General features: G+C 38.4%; 1 long non-coding RNA gene across 1 annotated transcript; it reads left to right on the forward strand.

The window, feature by feature from the left end:
• On the forward strand, window positions 9,348-19,195 carry LOC110261037. The gene is made up of 2 exons (XR_002344769.1): window positions 9,348-9,435; window positions 19,032-19,195. It is a non-coding gene; the product is annotated as an uncharacterized LOC110261037 (long non-coding RNA).

Here is a 20,187-nt window from a genome sequence, read left to right on the forward strand (position 1 = left end):
TATTGAATATTACTCCCTGTGCCATACAGTAGGTCCTTGTTGTTTATCTATTTTATACATAGTAGTGTATATCTGTTAATTCCAGCCTCCTAAACCGCAGTTTCACCTTTGGTAACCATAAGTTGTTTTTTTCTATGTGTGTGAGTCTAGTTCCATTTTGTAAATAACTTCATTTGTATTATTCTTTTAGATTCCACATACAAGTGATATTATATAATATTAGTCTTTCTCTGTTTGACTTACTTCATTTAGCATAAGCTCCAGGTCTATCCACGTTACTACAAATAGCAATATTTCATTCTTTTTATGGCTGAATAATATTCCATTGTATATATGTACCACATCTTCTTTATCCATTCATCTGTCCATGGACACTTAGGTTGCTTCCATGTTTTGGCTACTGTAAATAATGCTGCTTTGAACATTGGAATGCATGTATCTTTTTCAAATTAGAGTTTCCATCTTTTCTGTAAATATGCCCAATTGCTGGATCATACACTAGTTCCATTTTAAGCTTTTTAAGGAATCTCCACACTATTTTTCATAGTGACTACATCAATTTACATTCCCATCAACAGTGTAGGAGGGTTCTTATATGGGAGTTACTCTTAAAAAGAGCTATCTAGTTCCTACTGGAAAGGACTAGGATTATTTTACCTATAATATGTTCAGTTAAATTAAAGTGTACACACTGTTTTTTTTTTACCTTAAATTATTAATTTGACCAATTTATAATAGATATTTCTTTTTCTGTATCAAATAATACTGCATTGAAATTCATATACATATAGCTTTGTTTTGGGGGTAGAGTATTTCTATAAATTGTTCCTAAAGAAGAATTTCTGGGAGTTCCCATTGTGGTTCAGTGGTTAATGAATCCGACTAGGAACCATGAGGTTGCAGGTTTGATCCCTGGCCTTGCTCGGTGGGTTAACGATTTGGTGTTGCCGTGAGCTGTGGTGTACGTCACAGACGCGGCTCGGATCCCACGTTGCTGTGGCTGTGGCGTAGGCTGGCGGCTACAGTTCTGATTCGATCCCTATCCTGGGAACCTTCATATGCCGTTGGAGCAGCCCAAGAAATGGCAAAAAGACAAAAAAAAAAAAAAAAAAGAATTTCTATGTTGAGTAGTAAACACGTTTTTTAATTTGATAGATACTGTGAAACTTTCTCCACAAAGTCCTGTGCCATTAGCAATCCCAATACAAATATATGAGTAATATTCCATTAAGACGTGTACTCTTAATATTATTCATGGAAAAGAAATGATATAATTTACTATTAACTGCATATTATATCAAGTTCAGCAAAGTAATATTCGTCTGCAGTTTTAAAACATCATATAACTACTAAAGGCATGTACCAAAACACAGCAACCTCCTGCCCTTTTCATCTTATTCTGTGCCTTAGTATAACTACTTAGGTATGCGTATGTAAAAAAACTTTTTTTCATATATAATTCAAGTAGTATGAACAAACGGTGTTTATTGGTTGGTAGTCTTTAGAACAATACAATGGCCAGCTGCGTTTTTCTTCATGTAACCACAAAGGTCAGTATCTATAGACATTTCTCCCTGAGGCTGTCCATCTTTCCAGCTCCTGCCTGTGTTTATAAGACTGATTATTGTTACTCTGAAACTCAGTAGGGAAGGAGAATGGTTTTATCCTTTAGTGTGCAGAATATCACTTACTGTTTTAAATCTGTCATCTCATCCTCACTCTCTTCTATTCCTGGCATCCAGAGCCTCCGGTCTAATTTCTCTGAAGCATCCATTCTGCTGCAAGAGTGGGGGAGGGGGAAGCATCCCTTCTGCCTGACTACTTGGAGTGTGGATGGCAAGCTGGGAATCTGATGTTGCTTATACAGACTTTTAAACAATACCTCTGCTTTTGCTCCTTACACATGTACATACACCTCACCCTCTGCCTTTTGAGGTACTCAGCACTTCTGTTCTCTGAGTATTTCCAGGGATCTGTGGGGGAAAATCAGCTCACTTCCCATCAGTATCACCCCCTATAGGTACCCCTTCATCTTAAATTCTCAGTGTGCTGATTACATCTAACCTGTCACAGGGAGGGGAAAAGTGGGGGGGAGGTAGGAATTAGTCATCAAATAAGCAATAATCAAAGCACCATGTTGAGATTTTTGTATATATGTGATTATTAAATCATCCTTTTCATTTCATTAGAATTTATATTCTAAAAGAAGAGTTCTGTCTCTTCTCCATTAGTTAGGTATGACATATCCTCTTTCAAACAGAAGTAAGTCTTGATAGATAAGAAAGGAACCTTGAAGTAGCATTTGCCAGAGGCCCTAACAGAACTGTGACCCTGCACTATAGGTGAGGTCAAAGAACCTTGGCTTTAACCTTTGAAACATTCTAGTAACTCCAGAACCACATGAGAGCAAGAGCTGAATTCTGTGTCAAGAGTAAACTGAAGTAGTAAAAAATCCTCGGGCTGGAATGAACTCTGAGTATCTAATTCCAGCCCTGGCTAGGAGGTGTTAGGGATACCTGTCCAGGGCATCTGGAATCCAGGTGGAAAGTTTGGGTAATCAATCTATACTCACTCTGTTCTCCTTGTCTTCCCTACGAAGTGCCAGTAGGCATATGTAGTTTTGATTGGTGAGGCTGCTGGGTGGAACTATAATATTAAAAAAAAAAAATCCAAGACTGAATGGAATCCATCGTTGATAATCATCTCCAGGATTGTAACACATTTATAGAATAGTTTCCTCCACTCCTATATGATGATAAGACATGGAGGATTATGGATTTTGAGTTGTGTGACTCCCAAGGATAATCATCAAAATCAGTATATTCCTTGCCTGTTTTTTCCTTCAGGTATCTTATTTATATAAACATTGGTATAAAATCCAGAACAAAACAATAAGCTCTAAAAGATTATTAAGACTCAATCATTTGATTTTATCTGAAAATAATCTTGAAACCCCAAATAAGTAAATAACTCCCATTCTTTCAATCTTAGAAAGGTAGAGGGAAGATCATAGATGGTGACGCATTTCTAGTAAAACACTAAGGACAATCAAGATACTGAGGGAAATCTGAAACAATCATATATAAACATCTAATATAGTTAGAAGAAAGCTCTAGAAGTTCCCTTGTGGCTCAGTGGGTTAAGAATTCAGCATTGTCACTGCTGTGGCATGGGTTTGACGCCTGGCCCAGGAACTTCAGCAGGCTGCAGGTGCAGCCAGTAAATAAATAAATATATAAATAAAATGTACATTTAAAAAAAGGAAACGTCCAATTTCAAGGTTAAAGATGGATGGCCAGAGCACTGAGTTTACCAAGGTGGCAATGTCTTCTTTGACACAGTTCAGTGGGCATGGCCTTTCCACGACTTGGTCTTCCTGGAAAGCTTAGGCACAACCTGAGCACTGAAGGCAAAGCCTCTCAGATATGGGTCTCAAAGAGAAGAGTCCTATGTTTTTTTCTATGGGATCGAAGGCAATTACATAGTATTTTTCATTTCAGTTACCATGTCTATAAAATGGGATGATTACCTTGCAGGAGTGCTGGGAAGGTTAAAGGAATTAAACAGTTAGAGGAGTGTCTGGCACAGTCTAATTGTTGGCCATTATCTTCTCACACATAAGAAAAGATGGAAATACAGAGTTCCCGTCGTGGCTCAGTGGTTAACGAACCCGACTAGGAACCATGAGGTTGTGGGTTCGATCCCTGGCCTTGCTCAGTGGGTTAAGGATATGGCGTTGCCGTGAGCTGTGGTGTAGGTGTAGGTCGCAGATGCAGCTCGGATCCAGCGTTGCTGTGGCTCTGGTGTAGGCCGGAGGCTACAGCTCTGTTTAGACTCCTAGCCTGGGAACCTCCATATGCCGCGGGAACTGCCCTAGAAAAGGCAAAAAGACCAAAAAAAAGAAGGAAATAGAAAAATGCTTTAAAAGAGGGGGGAGGGGCAGAATTAGCTAAAGGCCAAAAAGCCCAGAGTCTACCTCTGGTTCTAAATTGTATTACAATTCAGGAAATTCCAGGATTGCATCAGCCCAATGAGATAAGAAGCCTGTCATCTTACTCTGTTTGCCAGCACATGATGCTCTTTGTATAGTGGGTCACTGTTCCAATATGAGTCACATGCGTGAGCTACAGCTATTTCTGCAGCTGGAATAGTGTTTCATCAAGGTACAGGAACTGCCCTTTCTCATTTTTTATCACCTTTAACCTGAAAATCATGTGCTATTTGTTTCCTAAGCATTAACTCTACACTTAACTCCAAATTATCCATGCTAGTAAAGCAAAAGAACGACACAGACAGTTATGAAGAATGCTTCAAAAATTCCTTATAATTTTGACTTCTCTCTTTAGAATTTTATATTTGAGACTTAATTCCTGAGTGTTTTGAAAGCAAAACTTCAAGCAAAATAATTTTTTCTGGAAGATTTACCTCAGAGAAGCCAGAAAATTTATCCCATTCTCACTGTCATAATCTGGTACAAAACTATGCCGTTTTCCTCTTCTGAGCTAGGATGCACCATAGCATCTGAGTAGAGGAAACCAACAGCCTCGCCTACGTGGTTGTTCACTGTTTGGTTCCCACCCTTCCTGGGGATGAGAAAGATGTTTAATCATTCCTAACAGTTGAACCTAATTATGAATAGAGCCTCAATCTCCTTATCATTCTGGAAGATTGTATATGATAGAAAGAACTAACAGAGAAAGCAGTGAATTATCTGTGAGTTTAAATTGTTTTTTAAATGCACAAAATGGTATGGTTTATGTGATATAAAGAAATCAGCTCTTTGGCAATCCAGTCCTGTGCAAATTCTCGTTGATGAGTGCCCCCCACCCCTCGACACACATGTACACCCAAAAAATAAAGGAAGGAAGGAAGGAAAGAAAAAATTTGAAGACTTTTAGAGAGTTCCTGTTGTGGCTCAGTAGGTTAAGAACCCAACTAGAATCCACAAGGATCCAGTGTTGCCACAAGCTGCGGCATAGGTTGCAGATGTGACTCAGATCCTGCATTTCTGTGGCTGTGGCTTAGTCCAGCAGCTGCAGCTGTGATTGGACCCCTAGCCTGGGAACTTCCATATGCTACAAACGTAGCCCTAAAAAAAAAAAAGAATTGTAAGACTTTAAATCAATGGTATGTAAATAGTTTCATTGAGTTGTAATATTTCTTATTGAGAGAAAATTTCTTTAAATTCTATAGTGCCTTACAGTTTGCAGAAGTTTCACACACATGATTTCATATAATACCGTAATAATTCTCTTTTTCCCCTAACCATATATTTGTTCCACCCCTCTCTCCATTGGTAACCACAAGTTCTCTACATCTGAGAATCTGCTTTTTTTTTTTTAATTCACTAGTTTGTTTTATTTTTTAAAGTCCACATGTAAGTGGTATTATATAGTATTTGTCTTTGTCTGACTTATTTCACTCAGCATAATGCCCTCCAAGTCCATCTATATTGGTACAAATAACAAAACTTCATTCTTTTTATGGCTGAATAGTATTCCATTATATATATACCACATCTTTTTTATCCATTCATCTGTTGATGGACACTTAGATTGCTTCCATATTTTGGCAATTGTAAACAATGCTGCCATGAACACTGGGGTGCATATATCTTTTTGAATTAGTGTGCTTTTTTTTTTCAGATATATACCCAGAAGTGGAATTGCTGGATTATATAGTAGTTCTATTTTCAGTTTTTTGAGAAACCTACATACTGTTTTCTACAGTGGCTATACCAATTTACATTCTCACCATCAGTGTAGGAGGGTTCCTTTTTCTGCACATCCTCGCCAGCATTTGTTATTTGTGTTCACTTTGATGGTAGTCATTCTGACAGGTGTGAAGTGATACAAAACTGTGGTTTTGATTTACATGTCCCTGATGATTGCAGTGTTTAACATCTTTTCATGTGCTTGTTGGCCATCTGCATTTCCTCTTTTGGAAAATATCTCTTCAGTTCTTCTGCCCATTTTTTTCATTGAGTTGTTTGGGTTTTTTTGATGTTGAGTTGTATGAACTATTTATATATGTTGGATATTAACCCCTTATCAGTCATATCATTTGCAAATATCTTCTCTCACTCAGTAGGCTATGTTTTCATTTTTGTCAATAGTTTCTTTTGCACAGTTCCCTTTGTGGCTCAGCAGTTAACAAATCCGTCTAGAATCCATGAGGATGCAAGTTCGATTCCTGGCCTCGCTCAGTGGACTATGGATCTGGTGTTGCTGTGAGCTGTGGTGTAGGTCGCAGACATACCTTGGATCCCACGTTGCTGTGGCTCTGGCGTAGGCTGGCAGCTGTAGCTCCTATTCAACCCCTAGCCTGGGAACTTCCATATGCTGCAGGTGTGGCCATAACAAGCAAAAACAAAAAAAGTTTATTTTGCTGTGGAAAAACTAAGTTTAATTAGGTCCAATTTGTTTATTTTTGCTTTTGTTTCCATTACTCTAGGAGACAGATCCAAATAAATATTGCGATTTATGTCAGAGTGTCCTGGCCATGTTTTCATCTAGGAGTTTTATAGTATTGTCTCACATTTAGGTCTTTAATCCATCTTGAGTTTCTTTTTGTATATGGCATTAGAGAATGTTCTAATTTCATTGTTTTACATGTGCCTGTTCAGTTTTCCCAGCACCAGTTATTGAAGAGACTATCTTGTCTCCATTTTGTATTCTTGCCTACTTTGTAAAATAATTGGCCAAATGTGTGTGTTTATTTCTGGGTTCTCTGTTCTGTTCCACTGGTCTACATGTCTGTGTTTTGATTTCTATAGCTTTTTGGAATAGTCTGAAGTCAGGGAACTAATTCCTGCAACTCTGTTCTTCTTTTTCAAGATTATTTTGGCTATTCAGGTTCTTTTGTGTTTCCATGCAAATTTTAGGATTATTTGTTCTAGTTCTGGTGAAAATGACTTTGGAATTTTGATAGGGATTTCATTGAATCTGTAGATTGCCTTCAGTAGTATGGTCGTTTTAGCAATATCAATTCTTCAATCCAAGAACACAGTATATCTTTCCATCTGTGTTGTCTTCATCTCTTTCATCAGTGTCTTATAATTTTCCGAGTGAGGGTATTTCATTTCCTTAGATAAGTTTACGCCTAGTTATTTTATTCTCTTTGATGTGATGGTAAATGGGATCATTTCCTTAATTTCTCTTTCGCTGATGAGCTCTAATAGTTTTGTAGTGGCATCTTTAGGATTTTCTATGTATAGTATCATGTTACCCACAAACGATGACAGTTTTACTTCTCCTTTTCTAACGTGTATTCTTTTTATTTCTTTTTCTTCTCTGATTGCTATGGTAGGGATTTCCATAACTATAATGAATAAAAGTAGCAAGGGTGGACATCCTAATCTTGTACCTGATATTAAAGGAAGTGTTTTCAGCTTTTCACCATTGAGTATGGTATTAATGGTGGATTTGTCATATATGGCCTTTATTATGTTGAGGGATGTTCCCTCTATGCCCACTTTCTGGAGAGGTTTTATCATAAATGGATGTTGAACTTTACCAAAAGCTTTTTATTTTATTTTATTTTTTTTTTTGTCTTTTGTCTTTTTGTTGTTGTTGTTGTTGTTGTTGTTGTTGTTACTATTTCTTGGGCCACTCCCGCGGCATATGGAGGTTCCCAGGCTAGGGGTCCAATCGGAGCTGTAGCCACCGGCCTACGCCAGAGCCACAGCAACGCGGGATCCAAGCCGTGTCTGCAACCTACACCACAGCTCACGGCAACGCCGGATCGTTAACCCACTGAGCAAGGGCAGGGATCGAACCCGCAACCTCATGGTTCCTAGTCGGATTCGTTAACCACTGCGCCACGACGGGAACTCCCCAAAAGCTTTTTATGCATCTATTGATATGATCATATGGTTTTTATTCTTCAATTTGTTAATGTGGTATATTGCATTGATTGATTTGAAGATATTGAAAAACCTTTGCATTCTGGATTAAACTGTACTCGATCATGGTATATTATCCTTTTAATGTGTCATTGAATTTTGTTTGCTGATATTTTGTTGAGAATTTTTGCCTCTATGTTCTATTGGCCTTAACTTTCTTTTTTTGTGATTTCTTTGTCTGATTTTGGTATCAGGGTGATGGTGGCCTCATAGAATGAATTTGAAAGTATGCCTTCCTCTGCAATTTTTTGGAATAACTTTGGAAGGGTGAGAGTTAACTCTTATCTAAATGTTTGATAGAATTCACTTGTGAAGTCGTCTGGTCCTGGACTTTTGTTTGTTGGCAGTTTTTAAATTACTCATTCAGTTTCAGTACTGGTAAGTGGTATGTTCATGTTTTCTATTTCTTCCTTGTTCATTCTTGGGGGATTGTAGGTTTCTAAGCATTTGTTCATTTCTTCCAGGCTGTCCACTTCATTGGTATATAGTTGTTCAGAGTAGTCTCTTATGATCCTTTGTATTTCTGCAGTGTTGGTTGTAACGTCTCCTTTTTCATTTCTTATTTTATTGATTTGGGCCCTCTCTCTCTCTCTCTCTCTCTTTTTTTTTTTTTTTTTTTTTTTTTTTTGATGAGTCTCGCTAAGTTTTATCAATTTTTTCTTTCTTTTTTTTTTTTTTTTGTCTTTTTGTCTTTTAGAGCCACACCTGTGGCATATGGAGGTTCCCAAGCTAGGGGTCCAATCGGATCTGTAGCTGCTGGCCTAAACCACAGCCATCGCAATTCAGGATCCAAGGCACATCTGTGACCTACACCACAGATCATGGCAATGCTGGATCCTTAACCCACTGAGCAAGGCCAGGGATCGAACCTGCAACCTCATGGTTCCTAGTCGGATTCATTTCCGCTGTGCCATGACGGGAACTTCTTGTTTATTTTTTCAAATAATCAGTTTTTAGTTTCATTTATCTTTTCTATCTTTTTTTTTTTTAGTTGTAATTCTTAAAAAATGAACTCTAATTGTGGTTAAAACTCTGTGGCATGATTTTCAGCAAATCCTACTGCCAGTTCATATTTAAGTTTTATATATGTGAACTATAACAAAATTTAGCTCTCCAACCTCAAATGTGCAAACACTTTTTTAATGTATGAATTTAGAAATGCTTGAGTGAACATGTGATTTCTAACATAGAATGCGATATATCCTTTATAAATGTTTATATTCCACTTTACTATCTCTTTCTCTAAAACATCAGTTCATGAGGACAGTTCCATAGTGAGTGAATTAGCCAGCCAGTCTTTTTGTCTTGAGCTTAGATGACTATATTTTTCTCTAAAAACATACTTTGCTGTTGTCAGCTATAGAAAGCTGTGGTTAGGGTGGAATTTCCTCCTCCCATTCAGAAGATATCCCAGGGCCAGTTTTTCATTTTTTTCTCTGTATTTTCAGCCTGCACCACCTTTTTATTTTATTCTTTCAGATGGAGACAGTTTGATCAAAATATTTGAAAGGGAGCCAAGAAGACTTAATGGGGTAAGCACAGTCTCCTCCATAAATGGTTTTTGGAAATTGGTTGACCACATGAAGAAGAATGAAACTGGGCTCCTATGTTATGCTATTCAAAAAAGTAACTTGAGGAAGTCCCATTGTGGTGCAGTGGGTTAATGATACAGCTTCTTTGTAACATGATGGCTCAATCCCTGGACTGGTGCAGGGGTTAAAGATTTGGCGTTGCTGCAGCTGCAGCATAGGTCACAGATGTGGCTTGGATTTGATCCTTGGCCCAGGGACTTCCATGTGAGGGTATAACCAAAAAAGAAAAGAAAAAAAAGTAACTTGAAATGAACATTTGTATAAGATCCAAAACTATACTCCTAGAAGAAAACATAGGGGGAAATCTCCTTGACGTTGGTCTTGGCAAAGACTTTTGGATATGACACCAAAAGCACAATCAATGAAAGCAAAAATAAAGTGAGACACATCAAACTAAAAAGCTATTGCACAAAAAACAGAAATAATCACAAATAAAAAGGCAACCTATGGGATGGAAGAAAATATTTGCAAATCATCTATATAATGAGGAGTTAATATCCAAAAATTATAAGGAACTCATACAACTCAATACCAAAAAAAAAATTCTATTTTTTAATGGGCAAAGTATTTAAATAGAATAAATTCCATCCCAGGAATTATTACTATTTTAAACCTTTGTCAGTTTGACTGATTGAAAACAATACTTATGCTACTTTAATTTGAATTTCTCTGACTTTTCTAAGATTGCAAAACTTGTTTATGAGTTGATATTCTGTCTTCTAAATTAACTCTAAACAGAGTCTGTAAATATCCACTAAAGTGAAAGCTCTAATTGAGTTATTTATTTAGCAGTTAGAAGTTGGGGGAGAACAGAGTTCCAAAGAATCATGTAATTGTAGAGTTGAAAGGGACCTTAGAGATCCTCTGTAATCCTGAGCCTGTTCCCTGTCATGACCCTCTATGAAATGATTGGCTGTGAAACCTGATGCTACTACAACTAGAGAACTCAGATCAAACACTTGGGAGTTAAGGAAGAAAAATGGAGAGAAATCTAAACTGAGTAGGAAGGCATATGACAACAAAGTCAAGGGAAGATCATGGAGTGAGAGGAAAAGGTTAGTACTACCCTGCAGGTGACTATTGGGTGTGTCCTCCCAAGGAGGAGTTGTTGGTTACAGTGGCAAAGGCACTTGTCCAAAGGGTTGTGGATGGGAGACAAACTTCTCTAGATCAGAGCAGGCTGGACCCTGATGCTGACCCTGTGCCAGCTGGGCTGCACACTGAATCCAGACATACATCCCCTAACAGAGACAGACTAAGGACTCATGTCCTCCAATGGGGGAATTATAAAACAGCAGCTCATGGTAACTTTTAGAAATGGAATTCAACTAATACTGCTAGGTTAGGATGGACAATTTTTGGTGGGTATATATTTGAGGCCAGAAAAAGAGAGGGGTTCACCTCCAGGCTCCTTGGATGGTCAGAGTTGATTCCTCAGAAAGTCTGGCAGGTAGCTTGACTTTTTTGTCTTAAATATTCTTTATATCTATGTGGTCAAAGTTCTATACTTGGGACTTTGGTGGGTGTTTGAAGCTGCTTGTTTTAGCTTCATATGTTAGACAGGGAATCTTTTCACCTAAGCTTTAATAATATAGACACCCATGTACTAATTTTGACTTGATTATATGCTGAGCCTAATGTTCTTTGTGTTCTTTAATCAAATGCTTCTGCCAAGGAAAAGATTGTTGTTCTAGGGTGTGAGGACAGAGCTATAAAACCACTGTTCTTCAATTAGATCGTTAATGACCCAGGGGGCTTAGTTCTTCTAGATGTATTTGTCCCACCCAATCAGAGTGAAAACTTCCAATTGCCAGGTAGTCCTCAGTGAGATGAATGGAAAGCTGCCCTTTGACAGGTGGGCAGACCCTCCTCTAGGGCCCTGCTGTAAGCTTTCACTGCTGAGGCAGGATCCACAGATAAGAGAACCTGCAGGGAACACAGTGCCGCTTAGGGCTTCACAAAATGCCTGCCACTTTTGCTCTATCCTGGGAGTGGCCTTGAAGAGCATTGATGTTGAATCATGGATCGCTGGGAGTTGCCAATGCCCTCCAGCCAAAGAGCATCCAGAACACCCTTGCAGTTGAACAGCTGGGTTTATCACTCCTGGAAAGGGTGAGACAGCATCCCAGGGCATATGTTTCAGTAACCAGGGGGGTTTGAAAAGACTTACTCTAGGATTTGTGCTCTTGTTAGTTCATTTTAAGGAGAGCTCAAGGAGGTAAGGGCTTGCTCTGGGTTGGAAGCTGTCAGGGAGCAGGGATAATTTTGTGTCTGGGGATCTCAAGGACTCTTATCTAGAAGGAGGGAGGACTAGAGTAATATTAAAGCCATAATTTATAAAGAAGCAGCAGGCACTCCTGTTAGCCAAGTTAGGGCATGTCTGGGTGGTCATTTTTGTGGTTTGAACAGTGTTTTCGTCTGTGTTTGGACATGATTACAGAGTGGACTTGTTTCTGTCTTGAGCCATTGTGGTCACAGGGACCTTGTCCGATGTGTGTTCTGTGAAATTCTTAGGTTCAAAAGGAGAATGCCAAGGCCGGATGTGAGTGCCCAGCATCAGGGGCTTGTTTTTTTCTATCTCACAGCCTTCCGTGAGGAGCAGAATACTTAAAGATCACATGAGGTGACAGATTGGAACTGTGGCTGGAAGGAGTGGGAGAGTGTTGTGCAGGAGGAGGGATGGCAGGAAGCCAGGGGCAGGCTGCAGCCTGTATCAGGAGTCAGACTGTGCCCTGGAAAGGAACGCAGGAAGCGCCTTTTCTTGAGCAAGCTGGAGGCAGTTTTGGAGATCTCAAACAAATGGGGAAGGCACAGGTAAGGGAGATGCTGAAACTGAAACACCTCTGACTAGAACCCAGCCAAAACCCAGATTGGAACTTGGACCCACTTTTTAAGTTTAGAATCACTCACCTTGTGTCTGGACTTACTGAGGCTCAGGTTCTTTGTGTCTCCGTGCAGGAGGAATTTAGCTAGAGACAAAGTGATAAGCAAGAAATAGATTTGTTAAGATAGGACGCTTGTGAGGAATACAAGCAGGCAGGAGAGGAGGTTTTTCCCCAAGGATTTGGTGAGCTATGTTTTTATAACCTAAGGAAAGTGGGGAGGTGGAAAAGACCACATTCTTCCTCATTCTTCAAATAGAGGTCAGGCTTACATTACTAGCTCCTCCTTCATATTGGGTAAGAGAGTATTTGACCCCATGAGGTCAAACTAGGACTGTCCTGGTGCTTATTCAAATCCGCAGAAGGGCAGTAACATATGCTAAAATATGTTGAATCATCTCAGGTTTCCATATAATGAGGTTCTCCTACTTTGAAATGTCATCTTTCCCTTAAATTCCTGTCCCTGGTCCCAAGGATCATTATCTTGCTGAACTTGAATGCAGGTCTCATTTTATCTTTCACTTAATGACCTGAGGCATATTGCACATTTTTATTTATGGTTTTATAATTAAGCAAGCCTGCTTTGTTCTGATAGCTTTCTTGAGCAACTATTAACTTACAGTGGTCTCCCAAAGTTCTCTGGGTTTCCCTCTCTATCTATGGTCCCCTACTGGGACTTCTACATCTATCCGTGTAACTCTATCCCTATCAATTCTAGGAGAACCAGAGGAACTAGGGAAGGAGTGAATTCTTGGTCAGGTATACTAAGTAAGAATCAGGCTTTTTTTTTTTTTTTGTCTTTTTGTCTTGTTGTTGTTGTTGTTGTTGCTATTTCTTGGGCCGCTCCAGCGGCATATGGAGGTTCCCAGGCTAGGGGTTGAATCGGAGCTGTAGCCACCGGCCTACGCCAGAGCCACAGCAATGCGGGATCCGAGCTGCATCTGCAACCTACACCACAGCTCACGGCAATGCCGGATCGTTAACCCACTGAGCAAGGGTAGGGACCGAACCCGCAACCTCATGGTTCCTAGTCGGATTCGTTAACCACTGCGCCACGACGGGAACTCCTTTTTTTTTTTTTTTCAGGCTTTTTAGTTTAGCTAAACTGGAGCAATCAGTTCAATAAAACTGTAAGGTTGATTCGAACATGGGGACTTGAGCCTTCTGGCCTGGTCCTTCATATCCTGGAAAGTGTGGAGTACAAACCACTGAATGCTTTGAAAGATGTATGTTTTTATTACCTGAATGGTCTCAAAAGCTTCATCTCCATTAGCCAGCACATTAGTTGTGAATTGGGTGTATCACTCAGACCAGAAAATAAAATTAGTTGGTAATGCTTTGGATAGTGGGAAAGATCACCAGATTTAGAAAAATATTAGAAACACACACATATACACATACATATATCTGTAAATAGATCGATATTGGTATAGACATAAAAATAAATCTCCAGTTAAAATTTGTATTTCAGATAAAAAACAAATGTGCGATACTTGGGGTACTTATACTAATATAAAGTTTTAGCTGATTATCTGAAATGCAAATTTAACTGTCCCATGTTTTATCTGACAACTCTAACCTAGAGAGGTTTGAACCACTAAACAGTTGAGCTTAGAGAAGAGTTGGTGTTAGCCCAAATGGAACAAGTCATGTGGGGAGCTGATGCCCAACTGAGGAAAGGATTGCCATGTGTGAGAAGTGGGCTGTTGGAATGGTGTTACCTTAAGACATGGGGATTTTGAATTCAGTAAAGCTAATTAAGATTATTAGCATAATTATTCAGACTTTGATTTTTTACAACTTCCCTTCAGTATATTATTATGATTTTTTTCCTTACTTTGTTATCAAACTTCTTTTTGAACATTCCAGTATAATGTTAGCCATGCTAAGGTGCTAGGACATTTAAAAAATTAGCCTAGCAAAGTTCCACGTAGATCTAATAAAAAAGCATTACAGTAAGGGTGGGTTCAAATAGAACAGGCAATGTGCCACACTCTGAGGAGTAAATAGTTAATATAGTGAGAAACACAATATCCTTCTAAATTTAGCCAGAAATTTCATGCAGAACAATTAAAACATTGATGAAAACCCTATAGAAAATAGGAAAAATAAATTTACAGAAAAATAAATAGTAAAAATTCCAGAAACTATTTTAGTCTAAAACTGTAGCTTTTAAAATATAAAATAAATATGTATTTAAAATTTTTTAATAAACAGAAATAAAGGTTAATAATAGAGATAATGTAAAAATAGAACCAAACATTTCAAAGTTTTACATGAGTGGCTAGATTTGACTTTCTTTCTTTTTTTCTTTTTTATATCCTCATTCCCACTTCACCTTCACACACCCCAAATGGAAAGAAATCCTCATTAAGACCTTGCACCAAAAATTGGCTATGAGAGAAGTGGTCACCATGTGCAAAGGAAAGCATTGTTTCATAGATGCTTCATTCCTAGGACCTGAAGGAGTGAAACTTCCACCTAAGATGTGAAGGCTCTAAGCAGACATCGCTGCTCCAGGTGACATGTAGGACTTGAGGGTCCAACTCCAGCAATCCAGGACAGTGCCAGGAAAGAGAAAAAGACTAGGACCCTGGGTGGAGGAGAAGGAGACCCAAGGGAAAAGAAGGAAAGTCCTAGATGTCTGTCTGAGGAAGAACCTGGGCTAAAAGGTGACTCAATATGAAAAGCAAAGAAATGTTTTGCACCACAGACCTGTGCCTCACACTCAAGGTAGCAAATCAGCACCTACTGTTAACACAATAAAGGCAAATCACAGAAGCATGTATGAAGTGTAAAAGGACCCTGTGTGTAAGAAAGGAAGACAGAGACTATGCATTTGTTTTTCCTTGTATGTCCACTGAAAGGATACATAAGAAACTAATCAAAGTGATTACCTGAAGAGGACAAGGCTGATAAGGTGTATAGTGTAAGGGTGGGAGAAAGACTTTAATGCACCTTCTTTAACATTTTCTTAGGGAAAAATTTTGGATATATATAAAAAGAAACAGAATAGTACAGTAGACCTCATTACCCAGCTTCAATGATCATCAATATTTTGTCATTCTTATTTCACCATTTCCTTACATATTTTGAAATTTTTAATTGAATTTTGACTATTTTAATTTTTATTCCATAGTATATGTCATTTGAAATAAATTCATAACTTTAGAGAGAGGATTAAGATGGTGGAATAGAAGGACTGGAGCTCAACTTCTCTCCTAAAAACAACAAAATTCACAACTAAAAGCTGAGCAGTTCCCACCCAAATGGACCAGAAACCTTAAAAAAGTTCCCCTACTCCAGAAGAAAAAGAGGAGAGGCCACATCAAGAGGTAGGAGGGGTGATTTCACAATATAAACAACCCCATACCTCCCAGGTGGGAAGCTCCACAGACTGAAAACTAACTGGTTCACAGAGAGAGACTCACCTGCAGAAGTGAGAGCTCTGAGCCCCACATCAAACCCTCACCTGCGGGGATCTGGCACTGGGAGAAAGAGCCCCTGGAGCATCTGGCATTGAAGGCCAGTGGGGCTTATGTGCAGGAGCTCCACATGGACTTTCACATGCACTGGATCCCAGGGCAGAGCGAAGTCTCCATAGGAATCTGGGTCAAACCCGACTGCAGTTCTTGGAGGACATCCTGGGAAAACAAGGGTGAATGTGGCTTGTTGTGAGGGAGGAATATTGAAGGCAAAGCTCTTGGGAATATCCAGCAGCATGCCTTTCTCTGGAGGTGGCCATTTTGGGAAAATCTGGCCCCACCCATCAGTCAGTGCTAAGAAGCCCCAGGACAAACAACAATCCAGGTGGGATCACAGCCCAGTGCTTCAATAAACAGGCTACCTAAAGACTCCCTCAGGCACACAGCTGCCTCTAATCCCATCCAGAGACTAAGCCCCACCCACCAGAGGGATTAGAATGGCTCTCCCACCAGGGGACAGGCATCAGCCCCTTCCATCAGGAAGCCTACAGCAAGCCCCCATACTGACTTCAGCCACAAGGGGGGCAGACACCAGAAGTAAGAGAGGCTACAACTCTGTTATCTGTAAGAAGGTCATCACACCAAAAACCTATAACAATGAAAAGACAGAGAACTATAAGTCAGATAAGGGAGAAAGGAAAAACCCCAGAAAATCAGCTAAGTGATGAGGAGATTCTCAGCATCCAGGAAAAAGACTTTAGATTGTTGATGCTGAAGATGATGCAAGGCATTGGAAATAAATTGGAGGCAAAGATGGATAACTTACAGGAAACACTGACCAAAGAGATACAAGATATAAAATGAAACAAGAAGAGATGCAAAATACAATAACTGAAATAAAAAATTCACTAGAAGCAGCTAACAGCAGAATATAGGAGGGAGAAGAATGAATAAGCGAGGTGGAGGACAGATTAGTGGAAATTACAGATGCAGAACAGAAAGGAGAAAAAAGATTGAAAACAAAGGAAGAGAGTCTCAGAGAACTCTGGGACAATGTTAAATTCTCCAACATCTGTATTATAGGAGTGCCAGAAGGAGAAGAGAGAGAGAAGGGGACAGAAAAAATATTCCAAGAGATAATAGCTGAAAATTTCCCTAACATGGGAAAGGAACCACTCACTCAAATCCAGGAAGTGCAATGAGTACCGTATAAAATAAACCCAAGGAGGAATACACTGAGACACATATTAATCAAACTGACCAAAATTAAAGACAAAGAGAAAATCTTGAAAGCAGCTAGGGAAAAGAAACAAGTAACATACAAGGGAACCCCAATAAGGTTATTGGCACATTTTTCAGCTGAAACTCTGCAGGCCAGAAGGGAGTGGCAGGATATACTTAACATGATGAAAGGAAAAAACCTCCAACCAAGATTACTCTACCCAGCAAGGCTCTCATTCAGATTTGAAGGAGAAATAAAAACCTTCTCAGATAAGCAAAAGCTGAGAGAATTCAGCACCACTAAACCAGCCTTACAACAAATACTAAAGGAACTTCTCTAGGCAGAAAAGAAAAGACAGCAACAGGAAACAAAAAATGCCACAAATGACAAGGCTCACCAGGAAAGGTACATATACAGTAAAGATACAAAATCATCCATGCACAATTATACCACCAAAATCCAAAATCATGAGAGGAGGTGGGTACAAATGCAGACACTGGAGATGAACTTGCAATTAAGAGAACAACAACTTAAAGCAATCTCATATACATATAGACTCTTATACCAAATCTTCAGAATAACTGCAAACCAAAAATCTACAATTGATACATAAACAAGGAATCTCTGGAGGAGAAATATATCTCAAAGTAAATAAGTGCATAATGCACCATGAAGGGGGTCATTTGACATCATTCTTGGAATGCTGAAGTCTTCTTAGAACTGATTCTGATTTCCTCTCCATCAAAGAATTTATGATAATTATAATTAAATAATGCAACTGTACAATTAAATAATATAGTTCTACAACTGTATTATTAATACCCATTTCTCTCCCTGGTACAATATAAAGTCTATAATGTCTCATCACATCACCTAGAATGGTGTAATGCCTATATTGAAGAATCAATAAGATGTTAACAAATTGTGAGGACATATTTATATAGTTACACTGTTTTTTAACCAATTTATGCATTTTATTTTTTACTTATTTTCAGAGGGTGTATTATTTTTGTTATTCTTACCAGTTATCTTTTTGTTATGCTATATAAAATATTTAATGGTAAAAAAAAAGTTTCCTCTTATGTTCTTGTAATTTTAATCAAGGTTATGCCCTCCTAATCTGTATCCACACATACTGAGCCATTATCCTCAGCCCAGAGCCTCCAATAGCCCCTCTAATCCTCATAACTCCCAGATGAAATGAAAAAAAATACACATCTGGCTTTGAGAGATCAAACAACTCACCCAAAGTCATGAATCTAGTAGTAACTAGACTGTGATTGATATCCAGATCTGTTTTATTCCTGGAGAGTTCTAAGAATTCTCCTACTGTGGCTGTTTTATGTAGCAGTTTGAGCAGGTTCCCATCACAGCCACATGCAGGGCGTTAACTATAATGCAATCTTGATTCCCGATAAACCAGATGTGAAAATCTACTTAGAGAAAAAGGGTGGAAATTTTAACATGGGCTGGACAGAACATTGAGGAATTATTAATTTTTTTCTTAGGTGGGTAATTTTATTGTGGACATGTAAAAGGATGTCATTCTTAGGAAATGCATGCTGAAGTATGTTGTAATGAAATTTCATGCTATCCATAATTTCAAATGCTTACAAAGTTTTTAAATGCAAAGATATATGGACAGACAAATGAAGCAGATATTGTAAAATGTTTAAAAAAAAAAAAAAGAATCATTGGTGGAAACCATAGTCATTGATTCTGATGAAAATTTCCTGTGTAGCCGATAGACCTTAAAGATGGAATTAGAACAGTCTCTGCTGGTCAGAAGTCGAAAATTCTCCTTTATAGCTGGGTTTTAATATGAGTTCTGTTGCTTCTGTTATTAAAACAGTGCTGGGGAATAAACTGATTCTTAACTGTTCAGAGTCGGGCATGTTAAGTATTTTGCTTTGGAAATGAGGCTTAGGTGTTTTTGAAGAGTAATAGGTAACATTCTGGCATAATTTAGAGGACTTTTGCCTTAAACCTTTTTCTGTTCTCTTACAGTGACAATCATAGGAGGCATCGTATTTTTGGCGTTTGCATTTTCTGCACTATTTATAAGTCCGGCTTCTGGTTTTTAACAAGCTATTTTCCTTTGTATTTTAGTTTTAAGATAGGTAACTCGATGTACATATGTATATTATAACTAAAAGTGGTGGAAAACACTGTATTTTGTAGCATTGATTTGTGAGTTTGACCCATTTAATGAAAGTACTATGTCCCAAAGATATAATCACTGATTTTATTTGCAACATGAATTTTTAAAAGGAACCTGTTAAAAATAATTAAAAAATTCATATCTTTAAAAAGAGATTGGATAAATACGATGAGGGGAGACAAGTTTGGATCACTTCTTATTAGTTTACTGTAAAAGGAAAGTGAAAATTCAGAATATTTAATTGCAATCCAAAGCATTTTGTTGCTGTGCTTTTTTTTGAAGATGGAAAATATAAATGGCATTTTGTATGTTGATGGGGAAATATCTGAGAGGGAAATCTAGTAATGCAGGAGAGAGACATAAGAGTTTCTAAAACGGTGTTCCAGAGATGTTGAGAGAGGATGGCATCTGGAACATTGATGGTTTCCCTTAGCTAAGAAAATACTTACAAAGGACATTTCTTATATAGCACTGCTGTCCAAATTTTAGTTTAAAGAACTTCTAAAATTCAGCAACATAAAAACAAATAACCCAACTTGAAAAATGGGCCAAAGACCTTAACAGACACCACACTAAAGATATACAGATGGTATATAAGCATATGAAAAGATGCTCCATATCACTTGTCATCAGGGAAATACAAATTAAAATGAGATACCATTACATATACATATATATTTTACATGAATTAGAATAGGCAAAATCCAGAACACTGACACAGCTAATGCTGAAGAGGATAAGGAGCAACAGGAACTCTCATTCATTGCTGGTGGGACTGCAGTACAATCACTTTGGAAGACAGTTGGTGGTGTCTTACAAAACTAAACATACTCTTATCATTGGATCCAGCAGTTGTGCTCCTTGTTATCTACCCAAAGGAGTTGAAAACCTAGGTCCATGAAAAAAATACCTGTACAGGGATGTTTGTAGTAGCTTTATTCACAACTGCCAGAACTTGGAAGCAACCAAGATGTCTTTCAGTTAAGTGAATGGATAAATAAA

Source organism: Sus scrofa, chromosome 1 (assembly GCF_000003025.6).
Source record: "Sus scrofa isolate TJ Tabasco breed Duroc chromosome 1, Sscrofa11.1, whole genome shotgun sequence".
Classification (NCBI taxonomy): Eukaryota; Metazoa; Chordata; class Mammalia; order Artiodactyla; family Suidae; genus Sus; species Sus scrofa.